Raw genomic sequence first — 23,832 nt, forward strand, 5'->3', positions numbered from 1 at the left:
CCAGAAATTCAATCAAACGTTACGTTCTGTTGGAAGACGTAATATAGGTCTCCAATTCTTTATTTCTTCCATTGCATTGAAGCATACAATAAATCAAAAGAAGTCAGGATAAAAAAATGATGAAAAAAAAGCTGAAAAGTTAAAATAAAAAGTGAAATTCTGGCTTAAAACTGGTCTCCAGAAAACATAGATAATAAAAATGATCAAGCCTAGGAAATGATTGTCGCTGCCTGCTTGATGCGGAAAGTAAGAGCCAAAGAAGACGGGTGCCGTGGCTGAAATTATCCTTCGTCAGAATTGGTGAAGTTCTCTATTTTTGTCAAACAAGCAAACACAGGGGAAAGCGCGAACGCAGTCCCCCACTACCATAAATTATGCAGTCGAGTTTCCCACATTTGAGGAAATCGCAGAGGTCAACTGGTACGGAGTGCAATGAACCAGCCTCACTCTGGGAGAGCCACCTTAGGGATCATGGCTATTGCTCCCCTGCCAGGTAAGTATGACATGACGGGTACATTCAAAGGCACGCCCGCTGGGAAGCCTTTCCTTTAGGCTGTGGTGAAATAATAAAGCAAGTTAAAAAAAAAAAAAGCAAATAAATAATCCAAATGATAGAAGGCTACAAAAGATTACCAAACCTCGTGGCTGATCGTTGTTTTCCTTAGCTACCAGTAATTTTAGTGCCTTCAGGTGGTTAGGTGTGAATAATTGAGCTGGATTCAGGGTGCGAAGGAGCAATTTGCATAAAGGCAAATGCTAGGCCAATGAGCCGAAGGATGGGAATTCGTAGCATGGAGTGAGAATAGTGTGCTGCCGGAAACAAGTGGATTCAGTGGGAGAGAAAGGTAAAAGGGAAATGCTAAGAAGCCAGCGGAAGGAATGGTGCAACAGAGCTCAGGAAGAAACGGGAGTCACGTAAGACACGCCCTAGACATGGGGCGCCATAAACTTTTTTTAAACCAATCTTTCAGTCTCCTTAGAGCCTGTCAAAAATTGCCAAAGCTGACTGTATTTCAAGTCATCATGGCGGGGTATTGGGTAAAGTTTTCAATTAGCAATAATCACGCCTCGGATTGACCTCATGGGCTACGATACTGCCACTGCGCAAAGTTAACTGTTCAAGTGGGCCAGCTTTTAAGAGCTACCACGTAAGGACACTTTAAAACAGCGGTGAGAAAAAGTTCATGACCATATCCATTGCAAAGGATTGTGGGAGGCAATATTCTAATTAGGCCCGCTTCCTCCTACAGGGAAGCTTAAACCCCAACAAATTCCTTGGTCTTCTTATATGGCATCTTGGAATGGTTCCAAACCTATAACAGAGAGTGAGGGCAACCATATCTTGCAGCAAACCTTGTACAATTTTTTTTCTCTCTTTGGAAACAGTTTTGCCAAGATTCTACTACAGCAGCCATTAGGCAGAGTACACAATCCGCTGGTCTACGTTCGTCCCCAAAGTCACACATTTCATGACTCCATCGATAGGAATGACCCTTGCCTAGCACCTGTCTTCTCTTCATCCACACTCAACAGGGCTGAAAGAACATTTGTGGTGGCTTTTTCAAAATTCCATGGTGTTCATTAGTAAGTGCTAGCGACCACCCAGCTATTCCTAAGGTTTGGTCTGATTGTCTCAAGCGGCAATTCACTGCCTTCATCCAGAAAATCTTTTTTTCCCAGAAATTCAATCAAACGTTACGTTCTGTTGGAAGACGTAATATAGGTCTCCAATTCTTTATTTCTTCCATTGCATTGAAGCATACAATAAATCAAAAGAAGTCAGGATAAAAAAATGATGAAAAAAAAGCTGAAAAGCAACAAATTCCTCGGTCTTCTTATATGGCATCTTGGAATGGTTCCAAACCTATAACAGAGAGTGAGGGCAACCATATCTTGCAACAAACCTTGTACAATTTTTTTTCTCTCTTTGGAAACAGTTTTGCCAAGATTCTACTACAGCAGCCATTAGGCAGAGTACACAATCCGCTGGTCTACGTTCGTCCCCAAAGTCACACATTTCATGACTCCATCGATAGGAATGACCCTTGCCTAGCACCTGTCTTCTCTTCATCCACACTCAACAGGGCTGAAAGAACATTTGTGGTGGCTTTTTCAAAATTCCATGGTGTTCATTAGTAAGTGCTAGCGACCACCCAGCTATTCCTAAGGTTTGGTCTGATTGTCTCAAGCGGCAATTCACTGCCTTGATCCAGAAAATCTTTTTTTCCCAGAAATTCAATCAAACGTTACGTTCTGTTGGAAGACGTAATATAGGTCTCCAATTCTTTATTTCTTCCATTGCATTGAAGCATACAATAAATCAAAAGAAGTCAGGATAAAAAAATGATGAAAAAAAAGCTGAAAAGTTAAAATAAAAAGTGAAATTCTGGCTTAAAACTGGTCTCCAGAAAACATAGATAATAAAAATGATCAAGCCTAGGAAATGATTGTCGCTGCCTGCTTGATGCGGAAAGTAAGAGCCAAAGAAGACGGGTGCCGTGGCTGAAATTATCCTTCGTCAGAATTGGTGAAGTTCTCTATTTTTGTCAAACAAGCAAACACAGGGGAAAGCGCGAACGCAGTCCCCCACTACCATAAATTATGCAGTCGAGTTTCCCACATTTGAGGAAATCGCAGAGGTCAACTGGTATGGAGTGCAATGAACCAGCCTCACTCTGGGAGAGCCACCTTAGGGATCATGGCTATTGCTCCCCTGCCAGGTAAGTATGACATGACGGGTACATTCAAAGGCACGCCCGCTGGGAAGCCTTTCCTTTAGGCTGTGGTGAAATAATAAAGCAAGTTAAAAAAAAAAAAAGCAAATAAATAATCCAAATGATAGAAGGCTACAAAAGATTACCAAACCTCGTGGCTGATCGTTGTTTTCCTTAGCTACCAGTAATTTTAGTGCCTTCAGGTGGTTAGGTGTGAATAATTGAGCTGGATTCAGGGTGCGAAGGAGCAATTTGCATAAAGGCAAATGCTAGGCCAATGAGCCGAAGGATGGGAATTCGTAGCATGTAGTGAGAATAGTGTGCTGCCGGAAACAAGTGAATTCAGTGGGAGAGAAAGGTAAAAGGGAAATGCTAAGAAGCCAGCGGAAGGAATGGTGCAACAGAGCTCAGGAAGAAACGGGAGTCACGTAAGACACGCCCTAGACATGGGGCGCCATAAACTTTTATTAAACCAACCTTTCAGTCTCCTTAGAGCCTGTCAAAAATTGCCAATGCTGACTGTATTTCAAGTCATCATGGCGGGGTATTGGGTAAAGTTTTCAATTAGCAATAATCACGCCTCGGATTGACCTCATGGGCTACGATACTGCCACTGCTCAAAGCTAGCTGTTCAAGTGGGCCAGCTTTTAAGAGCTACCACGTAAGGACACTTTAAGACAGCGGTGAGAAAAAGTTCATGACCATAAGCCATTGCAAAGGATTATGGGAGGCAATATTCTAATTAGGCCCGCTTCCTCCTACAGGGAAGCTTAAACCCCAACAAATTCCTCGGTCTTCTTATATGGCATCTTGGAATGGTTCCAAACCTATAACAGAGAGTGAGGGCAACCATATCTTGCAGCAAACCTTGTACAATTTTTTTTCTCTCTTTGGAAACAGTTTTGCCAAGATTCTACTACAGCAGCCATGAGGCAGAGTACACAATCCGCTGGTCTACGTTCGTCCCCAAAGTCACACATTTCATGACTCCATCGATAGGAATGACCCTTGCCTAGCACCTGTCTTCTCTTCATCCACACTCAACAGGGCTGAAAGAACATTTGTGGTGGCTTTTTCAAAATTCCATGGTGTTCATTAGTAAGTGCTAGCGACCACCCAGCTATTCCTAAGGTTTGGTCTGATTGTCTCAAGCGGCAATTCACTGCCTTGATCCAGAAAATCTTTTTTTCCCAGAAATTCAATCAAACGTTACGTTCTGTTGGAAGACGTAATATAGGTCTCCAATTCTTTATTTCTTCCATTGCATTGAAGCATACAATAAATCAAAAGAAGTCAGGATAAAAAAATGACGAAAAAAAAAAAGCTGAAAAGTTAAAATAAAAAGTGAAATTCTGGCTTAAAACTGGTCTCCAGAAAACATAGATAATAAAAATGATCAAGCCTAGGAAATGATTGTCGCTGCCTGCTTGATGCGGAAAGTAAGAGCCAAAGAAGACGGGTGCCGTGGCTGAAATTATCCTTCGTCAGAATTGGTGAAGTTCTCTATTTTTGTCAAACAAACAAACACAGGGGAAAGCGCGAACGCAGTCCCCCACTACCATAAATTATGCAGTCGAGTTTCCCACATTTGAGGAAATCGCAGAGGTCAACTGGTATTGAGTGCAATGAACCAGCCTCACTCGGGAGAGCCACCTTAGGGATCATGGCTATTGCTCCCCTGCCAGGTAAGTATGACATGACGGGTACATTCAAAGGCACGCCCGCTGGGAAGCCTTTCCTTTAGGCTGTGGTGAAATAATAAAGCAAGTAAAAAAAAAAAAAAGCAAATAAATAATCCAAATGATAGAAGGCTACAAAAGATTACCAAACCTCGTGGCTGATCGTTGTTTTCCTTAGCTACCAGTAATTTTAGTGCCTTCAGGTGGTTAGGTGTGAATAATTGAGCTGGATTCAGGGTGCGAAGGAGCAATTTGCATAAAGGCAAATGCTAGGCCAATGAGCCGAAGGATGGGAATTCGTAGCATGTAGTGAGAATAGTGTGCTGCCGGAAACAAGTGAATTCAGTGGGAGAGAAAGGTAAAAGGGAAATGCTAAGAAGCCAGCGGAAGGAATGGTGCAACAGAGCTCAGGAAGAAACGGGAGTCACGTAAGACACGCCCTAGACATGGGGCGCTGTAACGGATCACCTGGCACCCCGACTGAGTACCTCCGTTAATGGATGCTCCTAGTGCTTCCTGAGGGGTCCAAGCACTCTGGCAGACACCATAATCACCGAATCCAAGAAACCTTTAAATTTTCCCAAGCGTATGAATGCTGTAGACCATTGAATAGGAACCATACGAATAGGCTTGTACCCCTAGCAGTCAACTGGAACAGCATACAATAAATCCTTCCCCCAATAATGAGACGACACATCACTTTGAGGTTAAAACAGGAACTCTGGACTGGCTCATCCAGCCTGGCTTTTATTTCCACTCACACATACAGGCCACACCCAGGGGGAGGCATAAAAGAACCAATGACATAGATGTTACCTCCCACACATCCCCTCCCCTTAGTGTGACACATAATCCCATTATGCATACAGAGTAAAATATACTTTTACACAACTTTCATAACTTTAAAACCATACATCACATTCACATAAAAATACATATCCACAATCAATCCATTCAGGGGAACAACATATTAAAAAATGGCATGAATCCGACCAGGGGTTCAAAAGTTACTAAAAGTATATTTTGTTCCTTTCTGGCTGGCAGAAAAACATCCCCACAATGCACCCTGGTTTCCTCCCTTCTGCCCTGGAGTTAATTGGAGAAGTAATCCAATTACCCAGGACTAAAGGCAGACTCCATTAACCACATGGTTGCAAAACAACATAAAACACTTTAAAATACATAAAGTCACATTTACACATAACACACAGACATTTCACCTATCCCCAGATAGCTGGGATCTGCACGCACAAAACTACCGAATAGCGCGCAGATCCTACTCACACAGTACAATTGCCGTGGAGCTAAAGTCTTTCCCATAGTCTTTCATTATATGAATAGGCTCCATGGTATGGCTATCTGGGGTATCACATTCCCATAAAGTCTGGTCCATAGTCCAAAGGCAAGAGGCGGGCAATCAGCCCCCTCCAAGGACACGTGGCGAGGTCGGTTTCGCCACACTTCTCCCCTTTACCCCCCAGACTAACAGGGTACTTGACCTCCTGCCGGTCAGTGCCCTTGTTAGTCCAGCAGCCCACCCACAAGACAGAAACAGCAGAGCAGCCCACCCACAATAAACAGTTACTACACCTGGGTGAGGGAGAATCTTGTCCAGGTTCAGGTGCCTCACCACGGCTGTGTGGGGGACTGGTAGGCTGCCTTGGTAGGTTGCTGAGGGGGCAGAGACCAGCGGTACTCTGTCCTGTTGCCAGCACTACCACGGGAGTAGTCTGGTTGGAGCCTGGTTGCTGGAGACCGACTGTCTCCCCTTTAAATACACCGCTCTGCTGCTGGAGACCGACTGTCTCCCCTTGAGTTACACAGCTCTGCTGCTGGAGACCGACTGTCTCCCCTTTAGTTACACAACTCTGCTGCTGGAGACCGACTGTCTCCCCTTTAGTTACACAACTCTGCTGCTGGAGACAGACTGTCTCCCCTTTGGCTAAACAGCCCTGTTGTGGGGGGGCAGGACCGACCGTCCCTACCCCCTGTGCTGGAAGTGCAGAGACCACGGTCCCATCTGCACAGGTGTGGGGCTTACAGTCTCCCCCTGGTACATTAAGCTGCCACTGGGGAGAGGTGGTAACCAGCTCCTCTCCCATTAGAACACTCTGCCGCTGGGGAATGGAGACTGGGCTCTCTATTCCCTGTACATTAATGATCCGCCGCTGGGGAGAGGTGGTAACAATCTCCTCTCCCATGCATACTTCCCGTCTCTGCGGAGGGAGACCGACTGTCTCTCCTCCCAGCACAGAGTCCTGCTGTGGGGGAAAGGGGGCTGGGCTCTCTATTCCCTGCTGGATACTCTGCCGCTGGGGAATGGAGACCGGGCTCCCAATTCCCAACAAATCACACTGCCGCTGGGGAGGGAGGACGGCTCCTTCAGCTCCCTGTAACTTGGGCGCAGAGACCACGGTCCCATCTGCGCTGGTGTGGGGCTTACGGTCTCCCCTTGGTGGGTTAGGCTGCCGCTGGAGAGAGGGTGTAACAAGCTCCTCTCTCTGAACTGTAACCTGCCGCTGGGGATCTGGGCCGACTGCCCAGCATCCCTGTAGGGCCAGTAGAGAGACCTCGATCCCATCTCCACCTGCCATCTGTGGGTCTCTCCAGGACCAGTCTATGAGGTCTGGTTCTGCTTGTCGGGTAGGTTGGAGCTGCACGAAGCTGAGCAGGTGTTGGTAGTCCTGCTCCAGCTCCCACTCCCTTGTTACCAGGTGGGTCATGTCTTTGCTCACCTCGCATTCGTCAGCCCAGACATACATGCCCATCCGGTAGTCGTAGATGTCCCAAAACCTAGACCCCTCCGTGCTGCCAAGATCAATGTCGTCCTCCAAGGCATCCCATAATAAACCCGGGCCATCATAATCATCCCCCTCCGGTAAGTCGTGCTCGGCCGTCCAGGGGGTAAGTCGAATGGTATGCCACCAGAGGGCCTGGTATGCGTTGTCTAGCCAGATCTCTCGCCATACCAGGGTCTCTAGTCTTGTCACCCACTCATCCAGGGGCTGCTCTCCCAATAGATACATGCGCATCGCCACACGCTTCTGTAGCCGCTGCTCATCACTGGGGAGACTCTCACCTCGCCGCCACTGGGCGTCTTCCAGGGCATCATACCAGACTTCCTTTCTGTCTGCATCCCTGTAGTCCGTGGCCGCCTCCTCCTCCTCATCATGGAACGCTGTCCAAAAACTAGCTGATTCCATCCTGCTGTAGCCAGGGGCGCTGTACGGATACTAGCGTTGCCCTCAATTTGTAATTCCAAACGTTACCAGTGTCTCTGAGCTGCTTCTCCTCGCACTAGGACGCCATCCCACCGCTGCCACCAATGTAACGGATCACCTGGCACCCCGACTGAGTACCTCCGTTAATGGATGCTCCTAGTGCTTCCTGAGGGGTCCAAGCACTCTGGCAGACACCATAATCACCGAATCCAAGAAACCTTTAAATTTTCCCAAGCGTATGAATGCTGTAGACCATTGAATAGGAACCATACGAATAGGCTTGTACCCCTAGCAGTCAACTGGAACAGCATACAATAAATCCTTCCCCCAATAATGAGACGACACATCACTTTGAGGTTAAAACAGGAACTCTGGACTGGCTCATCCAGCCTGGCTTTTATTTCCACTCACACATACAGGCCACACCCAGGGGGAGGCATAAAAGAACCAATGACATAGATGTTACCTCCCACACATCCCCTCCCCTTAGTGTGACACATAATCCCATTATGCATACAGAGTAAAATATACTTTTACACAACTTTCATAACTTTAAAACCATACATCACATTCACATAAAAATACATATCCACAATCAATCCATTCAGGGGAACAACATATTAAAAAATGGCATGAATCCGACCAGGGGTTCAAAAGTTACTAAAAGTATATTTTGTTCCTTTCTGGCTGGCAGAAAAACATCCCCACAATGCACCCTGGTTTCCTCCCTTCTGCCCTGGAGTTAATTGGAGAAGTAATCCAATTACCCAGGACTAAAGGCAGACTCCATTAACCACATGGTTGCAAAACAACATAAAACACTTTAAAATACATAAAGTCACATTTACACATAACACACAGACATTTCACCTATCCCCAGATAGCTGGGATCTGCACGCACAAAACTACCGAATAGCGCGCAGATCCTACTCACACAGTACAATTGCCGTGGAGCTAAAGTCTTTCCCATAGTCTTTCATTATATGAATAGGCTCCATGGTATGGCTATCTGGGGTATCACATTCCCATAAAGTCTGGTCCATAGTCCAAAGGCAAGAGGCGGGCAATCAGCCCCCTCCAAGGACACGTGGCGAGGTCGGTTTCGCCACAGGCGCCATAAACTTTTATTAAACCAATCTTTCAGTCTCCTTAGAGCCTGTCAAAAATTGCCAATGCTGACTGTATTTCAAGTCATCATGGCGGGGTATTGGGTAAAGTTTTCAATTAGCAATAATCACGCCTCGGATTGACCTCATGGGCTACGATACTGCCACTGCGCAAAGCTAGCTGTTCAAGTGGGCCAGCTTTTAAGAGCTACCACGTAAGGACACTTTAAGACAGCGGTGAGAAAAAGTTCATGACCATAAGCCATTGCAAAGGATTATGGGAGGCAATATTCTAATTAGGCCCGCTTCCTCCTACAGGGAAGCTTAAACCCCAACAAATTCCTCGGTCTTCTTATATGGCATCTTGGAATGGTTCCAAACCTATAACAGAGAGTGAGGGCAACCATATCTTGCAGCAAACCTTGTACAATTTTTTTTCTCTCTTTGGAAACAGTTTTGCCAAGATTCTACTACAGCAGCCATTAGGCAGAGTACACAATCCGCTGGTCTACGTTCGTCCCCAAAGTCACACATTTCATGACTCCATCGATAGGAATGACCCTTGCCTAGCACCTGTCTTCTCTTCATCCACACTCAACAGGGCTGAAAGAACATTTGTGGTGGCTTTTTCAAAATTCCATGGTGTTCATTAGTAAGTGCTAGCGACCACCCAGCTATTCCTAAGGTTTGGTCTGATTGTCTCAAGCGGCAATTCACTGCCTTGATCCAGAAAATCTTTTTTTCCCAGAAATTCAATCAAACGTTACGTTCTGTTGGAAGACGTAATATAGGTCTCCAATTCTTTATTTCTTCCATTGCATTTAAGCATACAATAAATCAAAATAAGTCAGGATAAAAAAAATGATGAAAAAAAAGCTGAAAAGTTAAAATAAAAAGTGAAATTCTGGCTTAAAACTGGTCTCCAGAAAACATAGATAATAAAAATGATCAAGCCTAGGAAATGATTGTCGCTGCCTGCTTGATGCGGAAAGTAAGAGCCAAAGAAGACGGGTGCCGTGGCTGAAATTATCCTTCGTCAGAATTGGTGAAGTTCTCTATTTTTGTCAAACAAGTAAACACAGGGGAAAGCGCGAACGCAGTCCCCCACTACCATAAATTATGCAGTCGAGTTTCCCACATTTGAGGAAATCGCAAAGGTCAACTGGTACGGAGTGCAATAAACCAGCCTCACTCTGGGAGAGCCACCTTAGGGATCATGGCTATTGCTCCCCTGCCAGGTAAGTATGACATGACGGGTACATTCAAAGGCACGCACGCTGGGAAGCCTTTCCTTTAGGCTGTGGTGAAATAATAAAGCAAGTTAAAAAAAAAAAAAAGCAAATAAATAATCCAAATGATAGAAGGCTACAAAAGATTACCAAACCTCGTGGCTGATCGTTGTTTTCCTTAGCTACCAGTAATTTTAGTGCCTTCAGGTGGTTAGGTGTGAATAATTGAGCTGGATTCAGGGTGCGAAGGAGCAATTTGCATAAAGGCAAATGCTAGGCCAATGAGCCGAAGGATGGGAATTCGTAGCATGTAGTGAGAATAGTGTGCTGCCGGAAACAAGTGAATTCAGTGGGAGAGAAAGGTAAAAGGGAAATGCTAAGAAGCCAGCGGAAGGAATGGTGCAACAGAGCTCAGGAAGAAACGGGAGTCACGTAAGACACGCCCTAGACATGGGGCGCCATAAACTTTTATTAAACCAATCTTTCAGTCTCCTTAGAGCCTGTCAAAAATTGCCAATGCTGACTGTATTTCAAGTCATCATGGCGGGGTATTGGGTAAAGTTTTCAATTAGCAATAATCACGCCTCGGATTGACCTCATGGGCTACGATACTGCCACTGCGCAAAGCTAACTGTTCAAGTGGGCCAGCTTTTAAGAGCTACCACGTAAGGACACTTTAAGACAGCGGTGAGAAAAAGTTCATGACCATAAGCCATTGCAAAGGATTATGGGAGGCAATATTCTAATTAGGCCCGCTTCCTCCTACAGGGAAGCTTAAACCCCAACAAATTCCTCGGTCTTCTTATATGGCATCTTGGAATGGTTCCAAACCTATAACAGAGAGTGAGGGCAACCATATCTTGCAGCAAACCTTGTACAATTTTTTTTCTCTCTTTGGAAACAGTTTTGCCAAGATTCTACTACAGCAGCCATTAGGCAGAGTACACAATCGCTGGTCTACGTTCGTCCCCAAAGTCACACATTTCATGACTCCATCGATAGGAATGACCCTTGCCTAGCACCTGTCTTCTCTTCATCCACACTCAACAGGGCTGAAAGAACATTTGTGGTGGCTTTTTCAAAATTCCATGGTGTTCATTAGTAAGTGCTAGCGACCACCCAGCTATTCCTAAGGTTTGGTCTGATTGTCTCAAGCGGCAATTCACTGCCTTGATCCAGAAAATCTTTTTTTCCCAGAAATTCAATCAAACGTTACGTTCTGTTGGAAGACGTAATATAGGTCTCCAATTCTTTATTTCTTCCATTGCATTGAAGCATGCAATAAATCAAAAGAAGTCAGGATAAAAAAATGATGAAAAAAAAGCTGAAAACTTAAAATAAAAAGTGAAATTCTGGCTTAAAACTGGTCTCCAGAAAACATAGATAATAAAAATGATCAAGCCTAGGAAATGATTGTCGCTGCCTGCTTGATGCGGAAAGTAAGAGCCAAAGAAGACAGGTGCCGTGGCTGAAATTATCCTTCGTCAGAATTGGTGAAGTTCTCTATTTTTGTCAAATAAGCAAACACAGGGGAAAGCGCGAACGCAGTCCACCACTACCATAAATTATGCAGTCGATTTTCCCACATTTGAGGAAATCGCAGAGGTCAACTGGTACGGAGTGCAATGAACCAGCCTCACTCTGGGAGAGCCACCTTAGGGATCATGGCTATTGCTCCCCTGCCAGGTAAGTATGACATGACGGGTACATTCATAGGCACGCCCGCTGGGAAGCCTTTCCTTTAGGCTGTGGTGAAATAATAAAGCAAGTTAAAAAAAAAAAAAGCAAATAAATAATCCAAATGATAGAAGGCTACAAAAGATTACCAAACCTCGTGGCTGATCGTTGTTTTCCTTAGCTACCAGTAATTTTAGTGCCTTCAGGTGGTTAGGTGTGAATAATTGAGCTGGATTCAGGGTGCGAAGGAGCAATTTGCATAAAGGCAAATGCTAGGCCAATGAGCCGAAGGATGGGAATTCGTAGCATGTAGTGAGAATAGTGTGCTGCCGGAAACAAGTGGATTCAGTGGGAGAGAAAGGTAAAAGGGAAATGCTAAGAAGCCAGCGGAAGGAATTGTGCAACAGAGCTCAGGAAGAAACGGGAGTCACGTAAGACACGCCCTAGACATGGAGCGCCATAAACTTTTATTAAACCAATCTTTCAGTCTCCTTAGAGCCTGTCAAAAATTGCCAATGCTGACTGTATTTCAAGTCATCATGGCGGGGTATTGGGTAAAGTTTTCAATTAGCAATAATCACGCCTCGGATTGACCTCATGGGCTACGATACTGCCACTGCGCAAAGTTAACTGTTCAAGTGGGCCAGCTTTTAAGAGCTACCACGTAAGGACACTTTAAGACAGCGGTGAGAAAAAGTTCATGACCATAAGCCATTGCAAAGGATTATGGGAGGCAATATTCTAATTAGGCCCGCTTCCTCCTACAGGGAAGCTTAAACCCCAACAAATTCCTCGGTCTTCTTATATGGCATCTTGGAATGGTTCCAAACCTATAACAGAGAGTGAGGGCAACCATATCTTGCAGCAAACCTTGTACAATTTTTTTTCTCTCTTTGGAAACAGTTTTGCCAAGATTCTACTACAGCAGCCATTAGGCAGAGTACACAATCCGCTGGTCTACGTTCGTCCCCAAAGTCACACATTTCATGACTCCATCGATAGGAATGACCCTTGCCTAGCACCTGTCTTCTCTTCATCCACACTCAACAGGGCTGAAAGAACATTTGTGGTGGCTTTTTCAAAATTCCATGGTGTTCATTAGTAAGTGCTAGCGACCACCCAGCTATTCCTAAGGTTTGGTCTGATTGTCTCAAGCGGCAATTCACTGCCTTGATCCAGAAAATCTTTTTTTCCCAGAAATTCAATCAAACGTTACGTTCTGTTGGAAGACGTAATATAGGTCTCCAATTCTTTATTTCTTCCATTGCATTGAAGCATACAATAAATCAAAAGAAGTCAGGATAAAAAAATGATGAAAAAAAAGCTGAAAAGTTAAAATAAAAAGTGAAATTCTGGCTTAAAACTGGTCTCCAGAAAACATAGATAATAAAAATGATCAAGCCTAGGAAATGATTGTCGCTGCCTGCTTGATGCGGAAAGTAAGAGCCAAAGAAGACGGGTGCCGTGGCTGAAATTATCCTTCGTCAGAATTGGTGAAGTTCTCTATTTTTGTCAAACAAGCAAACACAGGGGAAAGCGCAAACGCAGTCCCCCACTACCATAAATTATGCAGTCGAGTTTCCCACATTTGAGGAAATCGCAGAGGTCAACTGGTACGGAGTGCAATGAACCAGCCTCACTCTGGGAGAGCCACCTTAGGGATCATGGCTATTACTCCCCTGCCAGGTAAGTATGACATGACGGGTACATTCAAAGGCACGCCCGCTGGGAAGCCTTTCCTTTAGGCTGTGGTGAAATAATAAAGCAAGTTTAAAAAAAAAAAAAAAAAAAAAAAAGCAAATAAATAATCCAAATGATAGAAGGCTACAAAAGATTACCAAACCTCGTGGCTGATCGTTGTTTTCCTTAGCTACCAGTAATTTTAGTGCCTTCAGGTGGTTAGGTGTGAATAATTGAGCTGGATTCAGGGTGCGAAGGAGCAATTTGCATAAAGGCAAATGCTAGGCCAATGAGCCGAAGGATGGGAATTCGTAGCATGGAGTGAGAATAGTGTGCTGCCGGAAACAAGTGGATTCAGTGGGAGAGAAAGGTAAAAGGGAAATGCTAAGAAGCCAGCAGAAGGAATGGTGCAACAGAGCTCAGGAAGAAACGGGAGTCACGTAAGACACGCCCTAGACATGGGGCGCCATAAACTTTTATTAAACCAATCTTTCAGTCTCTTTAGAGACTGTCAAAAATTGCCAATGCTGACTGTATTTCAAGTCATCATGGCGGGGTATTGGGTAAAGTTTTCAATTAGCAATAATCACGCCTCGGATTGACCTCATGGGCTACGATACTGCCACTGCGCAAAGCTAACTGTTCAAGTGGGCCAGCTTTTAAGAGCTACCACGTAAGGACACTTTAAGACAGCGGTGAGAAAAAGTTCATGACCATAAGCCATTGCAAAGGATTGTGGGAGGCAATATTCTAATTAGGCCCGCTTCCTCCTACAGGGAAGCTTAAACCCCAACAAATTCCTCGGTCTTCTTATATGGCATCTTGGAATGGTTCCAAACCTATAACAGAGAGTGAGGGCAACCATATCTTGCAGCAAACCTTGTACAATTTTTTTTCTCTCTTTGGAAACAGTTTTGCCAAGATTCTACTACAGCAGCCATTAGGCAGAGTACACAATCGCTGGTCTACGTTCGTCCCCAAAGTCACACATTCCATGACTCCATCGATAGGAATGACCCTTGCCTAGCACCTGTCTTCTCTTCATCCACACTCAACAGGGCTGAAAGAACATTTGTGGTGGCTTTTTCAAAATTCCATGGTGTTCATTAGTAAGTGCTAGCGACCACCCAGCTATTCCTAAGGTTTGGTCTGATTGTCTCAAGCGGCAATTCACTGCCTTGATCCAGAAAATCTTTTTTTCCCAGAAATTCAATCAAACGTTACGTTCTGTTGGAAGACGTAATATAGGTCTCCAATTCTTTATTTCTTCCATTGCATTGAAGCATACAATAAATCAAAAGAAGTCAGGATAAAAAAATGATGAAAAAAAAGCTGAAAAGTTAAAATAAAAAGTGAAGCTCTGGCTTAAAACTGGTCTCCAGAAAACATAGATAATAAAAATGATCAAGCCTAGGAAATGATTGTCACTGCCTGCTTGATGTGGAAAGTAAGAGCCAAAGAAGACGGGTGCCGTGGCTGAAATTATCCTTCGTCAGAATTGGTGAAGTTCTCTATTTTTGTCAAACAAGTAAACACAGGGGAAAGCGCGAACGCAGTCCCCCACTACCATAAATTATGCAGTCGAGTTTCCCACATTTGAGGAAATCGCAGAGGTCAACTGGTACAGAGTGCAAAGAACCAGCCTCACTCTGGGAGAGCGACCTTAGGAATCATGGTTATTGCTCCCCTGCCAGGTAAGTATGACATGACGGGTACATTCAAAGGCACGCCCGCTGGGAAGCCTTTCCTTTAGGCTGTGGTGAAATAATAAAGCAAGTTAAAAAAAAAAAATAAATAATCCAAATGATAGAAGGCTACAAAAGATTACCAAACCTCGTGGCTGATCGTTGTTTTCCTTAGATACCAGTAATTTTAGTGCCTTCAGGTGGTTAGGTGTGAATAATTGAGCTGGATTCAGGGTGCGAAGGAGCAATTTGCATAAAGGCAAATGCTAGGCCAATGAGCCGAAGGATGGGAATTCGTAGCATGTAGTGAGAATAGTGTGCTGCCGGAAACAAGTGAATTCAGTGGGAGAGAAAGGTAAAAGGGAAATGCTAAGAAGCCAGCGGAAGGAATGGTGCAACAGAGTTCAGGAAGAAACGGGAGTCACGTAAGACACGCCCTAGACATGGGGCGCCATAAACTTTTATTAAACCAATCTTTCAGTCTCCTTAGAGCCTGTCAAAAATTGCCAATGCTGACTGTATTTCAAGTCATCATGGCGGGGTATTGGGTAAAGTTTTCAATTAGCAATAATCACGCCTCGGATTGACCTCATGGGCTACGATACTGCCACTGCGCAAAGCTAGCTGTTCAAGTGGGCCAGCTTTTAAGAGCTACCACGTAAGGACACTTTAAGACAGCGGTGAGAAAAAGTTCATGACCATAAGCCATTGCAAAGGATTATGGGAGGCAATATTCTAATTAGGCCCGCTTCCTCCTACAGGGAAGCTTAAACCCCAACAAATTCCTCGGTCTTCTTATATGGCATCTTGGAATGGTTCCAAACCTATAACAGAGAGTGAGGGCAACCATATCTTGCAGCAAACCTTGTACAATTTTTTTTCTCTCTTTGGAAACAGTTTTGCCAAGATTCTACTACAGCAGCCATTAGGCAGAGTACACAATCCGCTGGTCTACGTTCGTCCCCAAAGTCACACATTTCATGACTCCATCGATAGGAATGACCCTTGCCTAGCACCTGTCTTCTCTTCATCCACACTCAACAGGGCTGAAAGAACATTTGTGGTGGCTTTTTCAAAATTCCATGGTGTTCATTAGTAAGTGCTAGCGACCACCCAGCTATTCCTAAGGTTTGGTCTGATTGTCTCAAGCGGCAATTCACTGCCTTGATCCAGAAAATCTTTTTTTCCCAGAAATTCAATCAAACGTTACGTTCTGTTGGAAGACGTAATATAGGTCTCCAATTCTTTATTTCTTCCATTGCATTTAAGCATACAATAAATCAAAAGAAGTCAGGATAAAAAAATGATGAAAAAAAAGCTGAAAAGTTAAAATAAAAAGTGAAATTCTGGCTTAAAACTGGTCTCCAGAAAACATAGATAATAAAAATGATCAAGCCTAGGAAATGATTGTCGCTGCCTGCTTGATGTGGAAAGTAAGAGCCAAAGAAGACGGGTGCCGTGGCTGAAATTATCCTTCGTCAGAATTGGTGAAGTTCTCTATTTTTGTCAAACAAGTAAACACAGGGGAAAGCGCGAACGCAGTCCCCCACTACCATAAATTATGCAGTCGAGTTTCCCACATTTGAGGAAATCGCAGAGGTCAACTGGTACGGAGTGCAATGAACCAGCCTCACTCTGGGAGAGCCACCTTAGGGATCATGGCTATTGCTCCCCTGCCAGGTAAGTATGACATGACGGGTACATTCAAAGGCACGCATGCTGGGAAGCCTTTCCTTTAGGCTGTGGTGAAATAATAAAGCAAGTTAAAAAAAAAAAAAAGCAAATAAATAATCCAAATGATAGAAGGCTACAAAAGATTACCAAACCTCGTGGCTGATCGTTGTTTTCCTTAGCTACCAGTAATTTTAGGGCCTTCAGGTGGTTAGGTGTGAATAATTGAGCTGGATTCAGGGTGCGAAGGAGCAATTTGCATAAAGGCAAATGCTAGGCCAATGAGCCGAAGGATGGGAATTCGTAGCATGTAGTGAGAATAGTGTGCTGCCGGAAACAAGTGAATTCAGTGGGAGAGAAAGGTAAAAGGGAAATGCTAAGAAGCCAGCGGAAGGAATGGTGCAACAGAGCTCAGGAAGAAACGGGAGTCACGTAAGACACGCCCTAGACATGGGGCGCCATAAACTTTTATTAAACCAATCTTTCAGTCTCCTTAGAGCCTGTCAAAAATTGCCAATGCTGACTGTATTTCAAGTCATCATGGCGGGGTATTGGGTAAAGTTTTCAATTAGCAATAATCACGCCTCGGATTGACCTCATGGGCTACGATACTGCCACTGCGCAAAGCTAGCTGTTCAAGTGGGCCAGCTTTTAAGAGCTACCACGTAAGGACACTTTAAGACAGCGGTGAGAAAAAGTTCATGACCATAAGCCATTGCAAAGGATTATGGGAGGCAATATTCTAATTAGGCCCGCTTCCTCCTACAGGGAAGCTTAAACCCCAACAAATTCCTCGGTCTTCTTATATGGCATCTTGGAATGGTTCCAAACCTATAACAGAGAGTGAGGGCAACCATATCTTGCAGCAAACCTTGTACAATTTTTTTTCTCTCTTTGGAAACAGTTTTGCCAAGATTCTACTACAGCAGCCATTAGGCAGAGTACACAATCCGCTGGTCTACGTTCGTCCCCAAAGTCACACATTTCATGACTCCATCGATAGGAATGACCCTTGCCTAGCACCTGTCTTCTCTTCATCCACACTCAACAGGGCTGAAAGAACATTTGTGGTGGCTTTTTCAAAATTCCATGGTGTTCATTAGTAAGTGCTAGCGACCACCCAGCTATTCCTAAGGTTTGGTCTGATTGTCTCAAGCGGCAATTCACTGCCTTGATCCAGAAAATCTTTTTTTCCCAGAAATTCAATCAAACGTTACGTTCTGTTGGAAGACGTAATATAGGTCTCCAATTCTTTATTTCTTCCATTGCCTTTAAGCATACAATAAATCAAAAGAAGTCAGGATAAAAAAATGATGAAAAAAAAGCTGAAAAGTTAAAATAAAAAGTGAAATTCTGGCTTAAAACTGGTCTCGAGAAAACATAGATAATAAAAATGATCAAGCCTAGGAAATGATTGTCGCTGCCTGCTTGATGTGGAAAGTAAGAGCCAAAGAAGACGGGTGCCGTGGCTGAAATTATCCTTCGTCAGAATTGGTGAAGTTCTCTATTTTTGTCAAACAAGTAAACACAGGGGAAAGCGCGAACGCAGTCCCCCACTACCATAAATTATGCAGTCGAGTTTCCCACATTTGAGGAAATCGCAGAGGTCAACTGGTACGGAGTGCAATGAACCAGCCTCACTCTGGGAGAGCCACCTTAGGGATCATGGCTATTGCTCCCCTGCCAGGTAAGTATGACATGACGGGTACATTCAAAGGCACGCATGCTGGGAAGCCGTTCCTTTAGGCTGTGGTGAAATAATAAAGCAAGTTAAAAAAAAAAAAAAGCAAATAAATAATCCAAATGATAGAAGGCTACAAAAGATTACCAAACCTCGTGGCTGATCATTGTTTTCCTTAGCTACCAGTAATTTTAGTGCCTTCAGGTGGTTAGGTGTGAATAATTGAGCTGGATTCAGGGTGCGAAGGAGCAATTTGCATAAAGGCAAATGCTAGGCCAATGAGCCGAAGGATGGGAATTCGTAGCATGTAGTGAGAATAGTGTGCTGCCGGAAACAAGTGAATTCAGTGGGAGAGAAAGGTAAAAGGGAAATGCTAAGAAGCCAGCGGAAGGAATGGTGCAACAGAGCTCAGGAAGAAACGGGAGTCACGTAAGACACGCCCTAGACATGGGGCGCCATAAACTTTTATTAAACCAATCTTTCAGTCTCCTTAGAGCCTGTCAAAAATTGCCAATGCTGACTGTATTTCAAGTCATCATGGCGGGGTATTGGGTAAAGTTTTCAATTAGCAATAATCACGCCTCGGATTGACCTCATGGGCTACGATACTGCCACTGCACAAAGCTAACTGTTCAAGTGGGCCAGCTTTTAAGAGCTACCACGTAAGGACACTTTAAGACAGCGGTGATAAAAAGTTCATGACCATAAGCCATTGCAAAGGATTATGGGAGGCAATATTCTAATTAGGCCCGCTTCCTCCTACAGGGAAGCTTAAACCCCAACAAATTCCTCGGTCTTCTTATATGGCATCTTGGAATGGTTCCAAACCTATAACAGAGAGTGAGGGCAACCATATCTTGCAGCAAACCTTGTACAATTTTTTTTCTCTCTTTGGAAACAGTTTTGCCAAGATTCTACTACAGCAGCCATTAGGCAGAGTACACAATCGCTGGTCTACGTTCGTCCCCAAAGTCACACATTTCATGACTCCATCGATAGGAATGACCCTTGCCTAGCACCTGTCTTCTCTTCATCCACACTCAACAGGGCTGAAAGAACATTTGTGGTGGCTTTTTCAAAATTCCATGGTGTTCATTAGTAAGTGCTAGCGACCACCCAGCTATTCCTAAGGTTTGGTCTGATTGTCTCAAGCGGCAATTCACTGCCTTGATCCAGAAAATCTTTTTTTCCCAGAAATTCAATCAAACGTTACGTTCTGTTGGAAGACGTAATATAGGTCTCCAATTCTTTATTTCTTCCATTGCATTGAAGCATACAATAAATCAAAAGAAGTCAGGATAAAAAAATGATGAAAAAAAAGCTGAAAACTTAAAATAAAAAGTGAAATTCTGGCTTAAAACTGGTCTCCAGAAAACATAGATAATAAAAATGATCAAGCCTAGGAAATGATTGTCGCTGCCTGCTTGATGCGGAAAGTAAGAGCCAAAGAAGACAGGTGCCGTGGCTGAAATTATCCTTCGTCAGAATTGGTGAAGTTCTCTATTTTTGTCAAACAAGCAAACACAGGGGAAAGCGCGAACGCAGTCCACCACTACCATAAATTATGCAGTCGATTTTCCCACATTTGAGGAAATCGCAGAGGTCAACTGGTACGGAGTGCAATGAACCAGCCTCACTCTGGGAGAGCCACCTTAGGGATCATGGCTATTGCTCCCCTGCCAGGTAAGTATGACATGACGGGTACATTCAAAGGCACGCCCGCTGGGAAGCCTTTCCTTTAGGCTGTGGTGAAATAATAAAGCAAGTTAAAAAAAAAAAGCAAATAAATAATCCAAATGATAGAAGGCTACAAAAGATTACCAAACCTCGTGGCTGATCGTTGTTTTCCTTAGCTACCAGTAATTTTAGTGCCTTCAGGTGGTTAGGTGTGAATAATTGAGCTGGATTCAGGGTGCGAAGGAGCAATTTGCATAAAGGCAAATGCTAGGCCAATGAGCCGAAGGATGGGAATTCGTAGCATGTAGTGAGAATAGTGTGCTGCCGGAAACAAGTGAATTCAGTGGGAGAGAAAGGTAAAAGGGAAATGCTAAGAAGCCAGCGGAAGGAATGGTGCAACAGAGCTCAGGAAGAAACGGGAGTCACGTAAGACACGCCCTAGACATGGGGCGCCATAAACTTTTATTAAACCAATCTTTCAGTCTCCTTAGAGCCTGTCAAAAATTGCGAATGCTGACTGTATTTCAAGTCATCATGGCGGGGTATTGGGTAAAGTTTTCAATTAGCAATAATCACGCCTCGGATTGACCTCATGGGCTACGATACTGCCACTGCGCAAAGCTAGCTGTTCAAGTGGGCCAGCTTTTAAGAGCTACCACGTAAGGACACTTTAAGACAGCGGTGAGAAAAAGTTCATGACCATAAGCCATTGCAAAGGATTATGGGAGGCAATATTCTAATTAGGCCCGCTTCCTCCTACAGGGAAGCTTAAACCCCAACAAATTCCTCGGTCTTCTTATATGGCATCTTGGAATGGTTCCAAACCTATAACAGAGAGTGAGGGCAACCATATCTTGCAGCAAACCTTGTACAATTTTTTTTCTCTCTTTGGAAACAGTTTTGCCAAGATTCTACTACAGCAGCCATTAGGCAGAGTACACAATCGCTGGTCTACGTTCGTCCCCAAAGTCACACATTTCATGACTCCATCGATAGGAATGACCCTTGCCTAGCACCTGTCTTCTCTTCATCCACACTCAACAGGGCTGAAAGAACATTTGTGGTGGCTTTTTCAAAATTCCATGGTGTTCATTAGTAAGTGCTAGCGACCACCCAGCTATTCCTAAGGTTTGGTCTGATTGTCTCAAGCGGCAATTCACTGCCTTGATCCAGAAAATCTTTTTTTCCCAGAAATTCAATCAAACGTTACGTTCTGTTGGAAGACGTAATATAGGTCTCCAATTCTTTATTTCTTCCATTGCATTGAAGCATACAATAAATCAAAAGAAGTCAGGATAAAAAAATGATGAAAAAAAAGCTGAAAACTTAAAATAAAAAGTGAAATTCTGGCTTAAAACTGGTCTCCAGAAAACATAGATAATAAAAATGATCAAGCCTAGGAAATGATTGTCGCTGCCTGCTTGATGTGGAAAGTAAGAGCCAAAGAAGACGGGTGCCGTGGCTGAAATTATCCTTCGTCAGAATTGGTGAATTTCTCTATTTTTGTCAAACAAGTAAACACAGGGGAAAGCGCGAACGCAGTCCTCCACTACCATAAATTATGCAGTCGAGTTTCCCACATTTGAGGAAATCGCAGAGATCAACTGGTACAGAGTGCAAAGAACCAGCCTCACTCTGGGAGAGCGACCTTAGGAATCATGGCTATTGCTCCCCTGCCAGGTAAGTATGACATGACGGGTACATTCAAAGGCACGCCCGCTGGGAAGCCTTTCCTTTAGGCTGTGGTGAAATAATAAAGCAAGTTAAAAAAAAAAAGCAAATAAATAATCCAAATGATAGAAGGCTACAAAAGATTACCAAACCTCGTGGCTGATCGTTGTTTTCCTTAGCTACCAGTAATTTTAGTGCCTTCAGGTGGTTAGGTGTGAATAATTGAGCTGGATTCAGGGTGCGAAGGAGCAATTTGCATAAAGGCAAATGCTAGGCCAATGAGCTGAAGGATGGGAATTCGTAGCATGTAGTGAGAATAGTGTGCTGCCGGAAACAAGTGAATTCAGTGGGAGAGAAAGGTAAAAGGGAAATGCTAAGAAGCCAGCGGAAGGAATGGTGCAACAGAGCTCAGGAAGAAACGGGAGTCACGTAAGACACGCCCTAGACATGGGGCGCCATAAACTTTTATTAAACCAATCTTTCAGTCTCCTTAGAGCCTGTCAAAAATTGCCAATGCTGACTGTATTTCAAGTCATCATGGCGGGGTATTGGGTAAAGTTTTCAAATAGCAATAATCACGCCTCGGATTGACCTCATGGGCTACGATACTGCCACTGCGCAAAGCTAGCTGTTCAAGTGGGCCAGCTTTTAAGAGCTACCACGTAAGGAAACTTTAAGACAGCGGTGAGAAAAAGTTCATGACCATAAGCCATTGCAAAGGATTATGGGAGGCAATATTCTAATTAGGCCTGCTTCCTCCTACAGGGAAGCTTAAACCCCAACAAATTCCTCGGTCTTCTTATATGGCATCTTGGAATGGTTCCAAACCTATAACAGAGAGTGAGGGCAACCATATCTTGCAGCAAACCTTGTACAATTTTTTTTCTCTCTTTGGAAACAGTTTTGCCAAGATTCTACTACAGCAGCCATTAGGCAGAGTACACAATCCGCTGGTCTACGTTCGTCCCCAAAGTCACACATTTCATGACTCCATCGATAGGAATGACCCTTGCCTAGCACCTGTCTTCTCTTCATCCACACTCAACAGGGCTGAAAGAACATTTGTGGTGGCTTTTTCAAAATTCCATGGTGTTCATTAGTAAGTGCTAGCGACCACCCAGCTATTCCTAAGGTTTGGTCTGATTGTCTCAAGCGGCAATTCACTGCCTTGATCCAGAAAATCTTTTTTTCCCAGAAATTCAATCAAACGTTACGTTCTGTTGGAAGACGTAATATAGGTCTCCAATTCTTTATTTCTTCCATTGCATTTAAGCATACAATAAATCAAAAGAAGTCAGGATAAAAAAATGATGAAAAAAAAGCTGAAAAGTTAAAATAAAAAGTGAAATTCTGGCTTAAAACTGGTCTCCAGAAAACATAGATAATAAAAATGATCAAGCCTAGGAAATGATTGTCGCTGCCTGCTTGATGTGGAAAGTAAGAGCCAAAGAAGACGGGTGCCGTGGCTGAAATTATCCTTCGTCAGAATTGGTGAAGTTCTCTATTTTTGTCAAACAAGTAAACACAGGGGAAAGCGCGAACGCAGTCCCCCACTACCATAAATTATGCAGTCGAGTTTCCCACATTTGAGGAAATCGCAGAGGTCAACTGGTACGGACTGCAATGAACCAGCCTCACTCTGGGAGAGCCACCTTAGGGATCATGGCTATTGCTCCCCTGCCAGGTAAGTATGACATGACGGGTACATTCAAAGGCACGCATGCTGGGAAGCCTTTCCTTTAGGCTGTGGTGAAATAATAAAGCAAGTTAAAAAAAAAAAAAGCAAATAAATAATCCAAATGATAGAAGGCTACAAAAGATTACCAAACCTCGTGGCTGATCGTTGTTTTCCTTAGCTACCAGTAATTTTAGTGCCTTCAGGTGGTTAGGTGTGAATAATTGAGCTGGATTCAGGGTGCGAAGGAGCAATTTGCATAAAGGCAAATGCTAGGCCAATGAGCCGAAGGATGGGAATTCGTAGCATGTAGTGAGAATAGTGTGCTGCCGGAAACAAGTGAATTCAGTGGGAGAGAAAGGTAAAAGGGAAATGCTAAGAAGCCAGCGGAAGGAATGGTGCAACAGAGCTCAGGAAGAAACGGGAGTCACGTAAGACACGCCCTAGACATGGGGCGCCATAAACT

The 23,832-nt window shown here is 44.0% G+C and overlaps 23 non-coding genes across 23 annotated transcripts; all 23 read right to left on the bottom strand.

The window, feature by feature from the left end:
- Nucleotides 1-334: 334 nt before the first annotated feature.
- Nucleotides 335-501, bottom strand: LOC134589934 (U1 spliceosomal RNA). Its single transcript, XR_010086934.1, has one exon. It is a non-coding gene; the product is annotated as a U1 spliceosomal RNA (small nuclear RNA).
- Nucleotides 502-971: 470 nt separating this feature from the next.
- On the bottom strand, nt 972-1,112 carry LOC134593433 (U4 spliceosomal RNA). The gene has a single exon (XR_010089916.1). It is a non-coding gene; the product is annotated as a U4 spliceosomal RNA (small nuclear RNA).
- Nucleotides 1,113-2,561: 1,449 nt separating this feature from the next.
- Nucleotides 2,562-2,728, bottom strand: LOC134591081 (U1 spliceosomal RNA). The gene has a single exon (XR_010087911.1). It is a non-coding gene; the product is annotated as a U1 spliceosomal RNA (small nuclear RNA).
- A 470-nt stretch (nt 2,729-3,198) lies between these two features.
- Nucleotides 3,199-3,339, bottom strand: LOC134593129 (U4 spliceosomal RNA). The gene has a single exon (XR_010089656.1). It is a non-coding gene; the product is annotated as a U4 spliceosomal RNA (small nuclear RNA).
- Nucleotides 3,340-4,241: 902 nt separating this feature from the next.
- LOC134591384 (U1 spliceosomal RNA) lies at nt 4,242-4,407 on the bottom strand. Its single transcript, XR_010088171.1, has one exon. It is a non-coding gene; the product is annotated as a U1 spliceosomal RNA (small nuclear RNA).
- Nucleotides 4,408-8,758: 4,351 nt separating this feature from the next.
- LOC134592341 (U4 spliceosomal RNA) lies at nt 8,759-8,899 on the bottom strand. Its single transcript, XR_010088982.1, has one exon. It is a non-coding gene; the product is annotated as a U4 spliceosomal RNA (small nuclear RNA).
- A 900-nt stretch (nt 8,900-9,799) lies between these two features.
- LOC134591118 (U1 spliceosomal RNA) lies at nt 9,800-9,966 on the bottom strand. The gene has a single exon (XR_010087942.1). It is a non-coding gene; the product is annotated as a U1 spliceosomal RNA (small nuclear RNA).
- A 471-nt stretch (nt 9,967-10,437) lies between these two features.
- LOC134592342 (U4 spliceosomal RNA) lies at nt 10,438-10,578 on the bottom strand. Its single transcript, XR_010088983.1, has one exon. It is a non-coding gene; the product is annotated as a U4 spliceosomal RNA (small nuclear RNA).
- Nucleotides 10,579-11,476: 898 nt separating this feature from the next.
- On the bottom strand, nt 11,477-11,643 carry LOC134591289 (U1 spliceosomal RNA). Its single transcript, XR_010088090.1, has one exon. It is a non-coding gene; the product is annotated as a U1 spliceosomal RNA (small nuclear RNA).
- Nucleotides 11,644-12,113: 470 nt separating this feature from the next.
- On the bottom strand, nt 12,114-12,254 carry LOC134592850 (U4 spliceosomal RNA). Its single transcript, XR_010089417.1, has one exon. It is a non-coding gene; the product is annotated as a U4 spliceosomal RNA (small nuclear RNA).
- Nucleotides 12,255-13,153: 899 nt separating this feature from the next.
- Nucleotides 13,154-13,320, bottom strand: LOC134589637 (U1 spliceosomal RNA). The gene has a single exon (XR_010086682.1). It is a non-coding gene; the product is annotated as a U1 spliceosomal RNA (small nuclear RNA).
- Nucleotides 13,321-13,802: 482 nt separating this feature from the next.
- Nucleotides 13,803-13,943, bottom strand: LOC134591864 (U4 spliceosomal RNA). The gene has a single exon (XR_010088569.1). It is a non-coding gene; the product is annotated as a U4 spliceosomal RNA (small nuclear RNA).
- Nucleotides 13,944-14,841: 898 nt separating this feature from the next.
- Nucleotides 14,842-15,008, bottom strand: LOC134591510 (U1 spliceosomal RNA). Its single transcript, XR_010088279.1, has one exon. It is a non-coding gene; the product is annotated as a U1 spliceosomal RNA (small nuclear RNA).
- Nucleotides 15,009-15,472: 464 nt separating this feature from the next.
- On the bottom strand, nt 15,473-15,613 carry LOC134592343 (U4 spliceosomal RNA). The gene has a single exon (XR_010088984.1). It is a non-coding gene; the product is annotated as a U4 spliceosomal RNA (small nuclear RNA).
- An 899-nt stretch (nt 15,614-16,512) lies between these two features.
- LOC134589935 (U1 spliceosomal RNA) lies at nt 16,513-16,679 on the bottom strand. The gene has a single exon (XR_010086935.1). It is a non-coding gene; the product is annotated as a U1 spliceosomal RNA (small nuclear RNA).
- A 471-nt stretch (nt 16,680-17,150) lies between these two features.
- On the bottom strand, nt 17,151-17,291 carry LOC134592344 (U4 spliceosomal RNA). The gene has a single exon (XR_010088985.1). It is a non-coding gene; the product is annotated as a U4 spliceosomal RNA (small nuclear RNA).
- Nucleotides 17,292-18,190: 899 nt separating this feature from the next.
- Nucleotides 18,191-18,357, bottom strand: LOC134589936 (U1 spliceosomal RNA). Its single transcript, XR_010086936.1, has one exon. It is a non-coding gene; the product is annotated as a U1 spliceosomal RNA (small nuclear RNA).
- Nucleotides 18,358-18,828: 471 nt separating this feature from the next.
- Nucleotides 18,829-18,969, bottom strand: LOC134591979 (U4 spliceosomal RNA). The gene has a single exon (XR_010088671.1). It is a non-coding gene; the product is annotated as a U4 spliceosomal RNA (small nuclear RNA).
- Nucleotides 18,970-19,867: 898 nt separating this feature from the next.
- On the bottom strand, nt 19,868-20,034 carry LOC134591290 (U1 spliceosomal RNA). The gene has a single exon (XR_010088091.1). It is a non-coding gene; the product is annotated as a U1 spliceosomal RNA (small nuclear RNA).
- Nucleotides 20,035-20,502: 468 nt separating this feature from the next.
- LOC134593726 (U4 spliceosomal RNA) lies at nt 20,503-20,643 on the bottom strand. The gene has a single exon (XR_010090163.1). It is a non-coding gene; the product is annotated as a U4 spliceosomal RNA (small nuclear RNA).
- An 898-nt stretch (nt 20,644-21,541) lies between these two features.
- Nucleotides 21,542-21,708, bottom strand: LOC134591556 (U1 spliceosomal RNA). Its single transcript, XR_010088320.1, has one exon. It is a non-coding gene; the product is annotated as a U1 spliceosomal RNA (small nuclear RNA).
- A 468-nt stretch (nt 21,709-22,176) lies between these two features.
- On the bottom strand, nt 22,177-22,317 carry LOC134593168 (U4 spliceosomal RNA). Its single transcript, XR_010089689.1, has one exon. It is a non-coding gene; the product is annotated as a U4 spliceosomal RNA (small nuclear RNA).
- An 899-nt stretch (nt 22,318-23,216) lies between these two features.
- On the bottom strand, nt 23,217-23,383 carry LOC134590900 (U1 spliceosomal RNA). The gene has a single exon (XR_010087756.1). It is a non-coding gene; the product is annotated as a U1 spliceosomal RNA (small nuclear RNA).
- Between the last annotated feature and the right edge of the window lie 449 nt (nt 23,384-23,832).

The sequence above is a fragment of the Pelobates fuscus genome, chromosome 2 (genome assembly GCF_036172605.1).
Source record: "Pelobates fuscus isolate aPelFus1 chromosome 2, aPelFus1.pri, whole genome shotgun sequence".
Classification (NCBI taxonomy): Eukaryota; Metazoa; Chordata; class Amphibia; order Anura; family Pelobatidae; genus Pelobates; species Pelobates fuscus.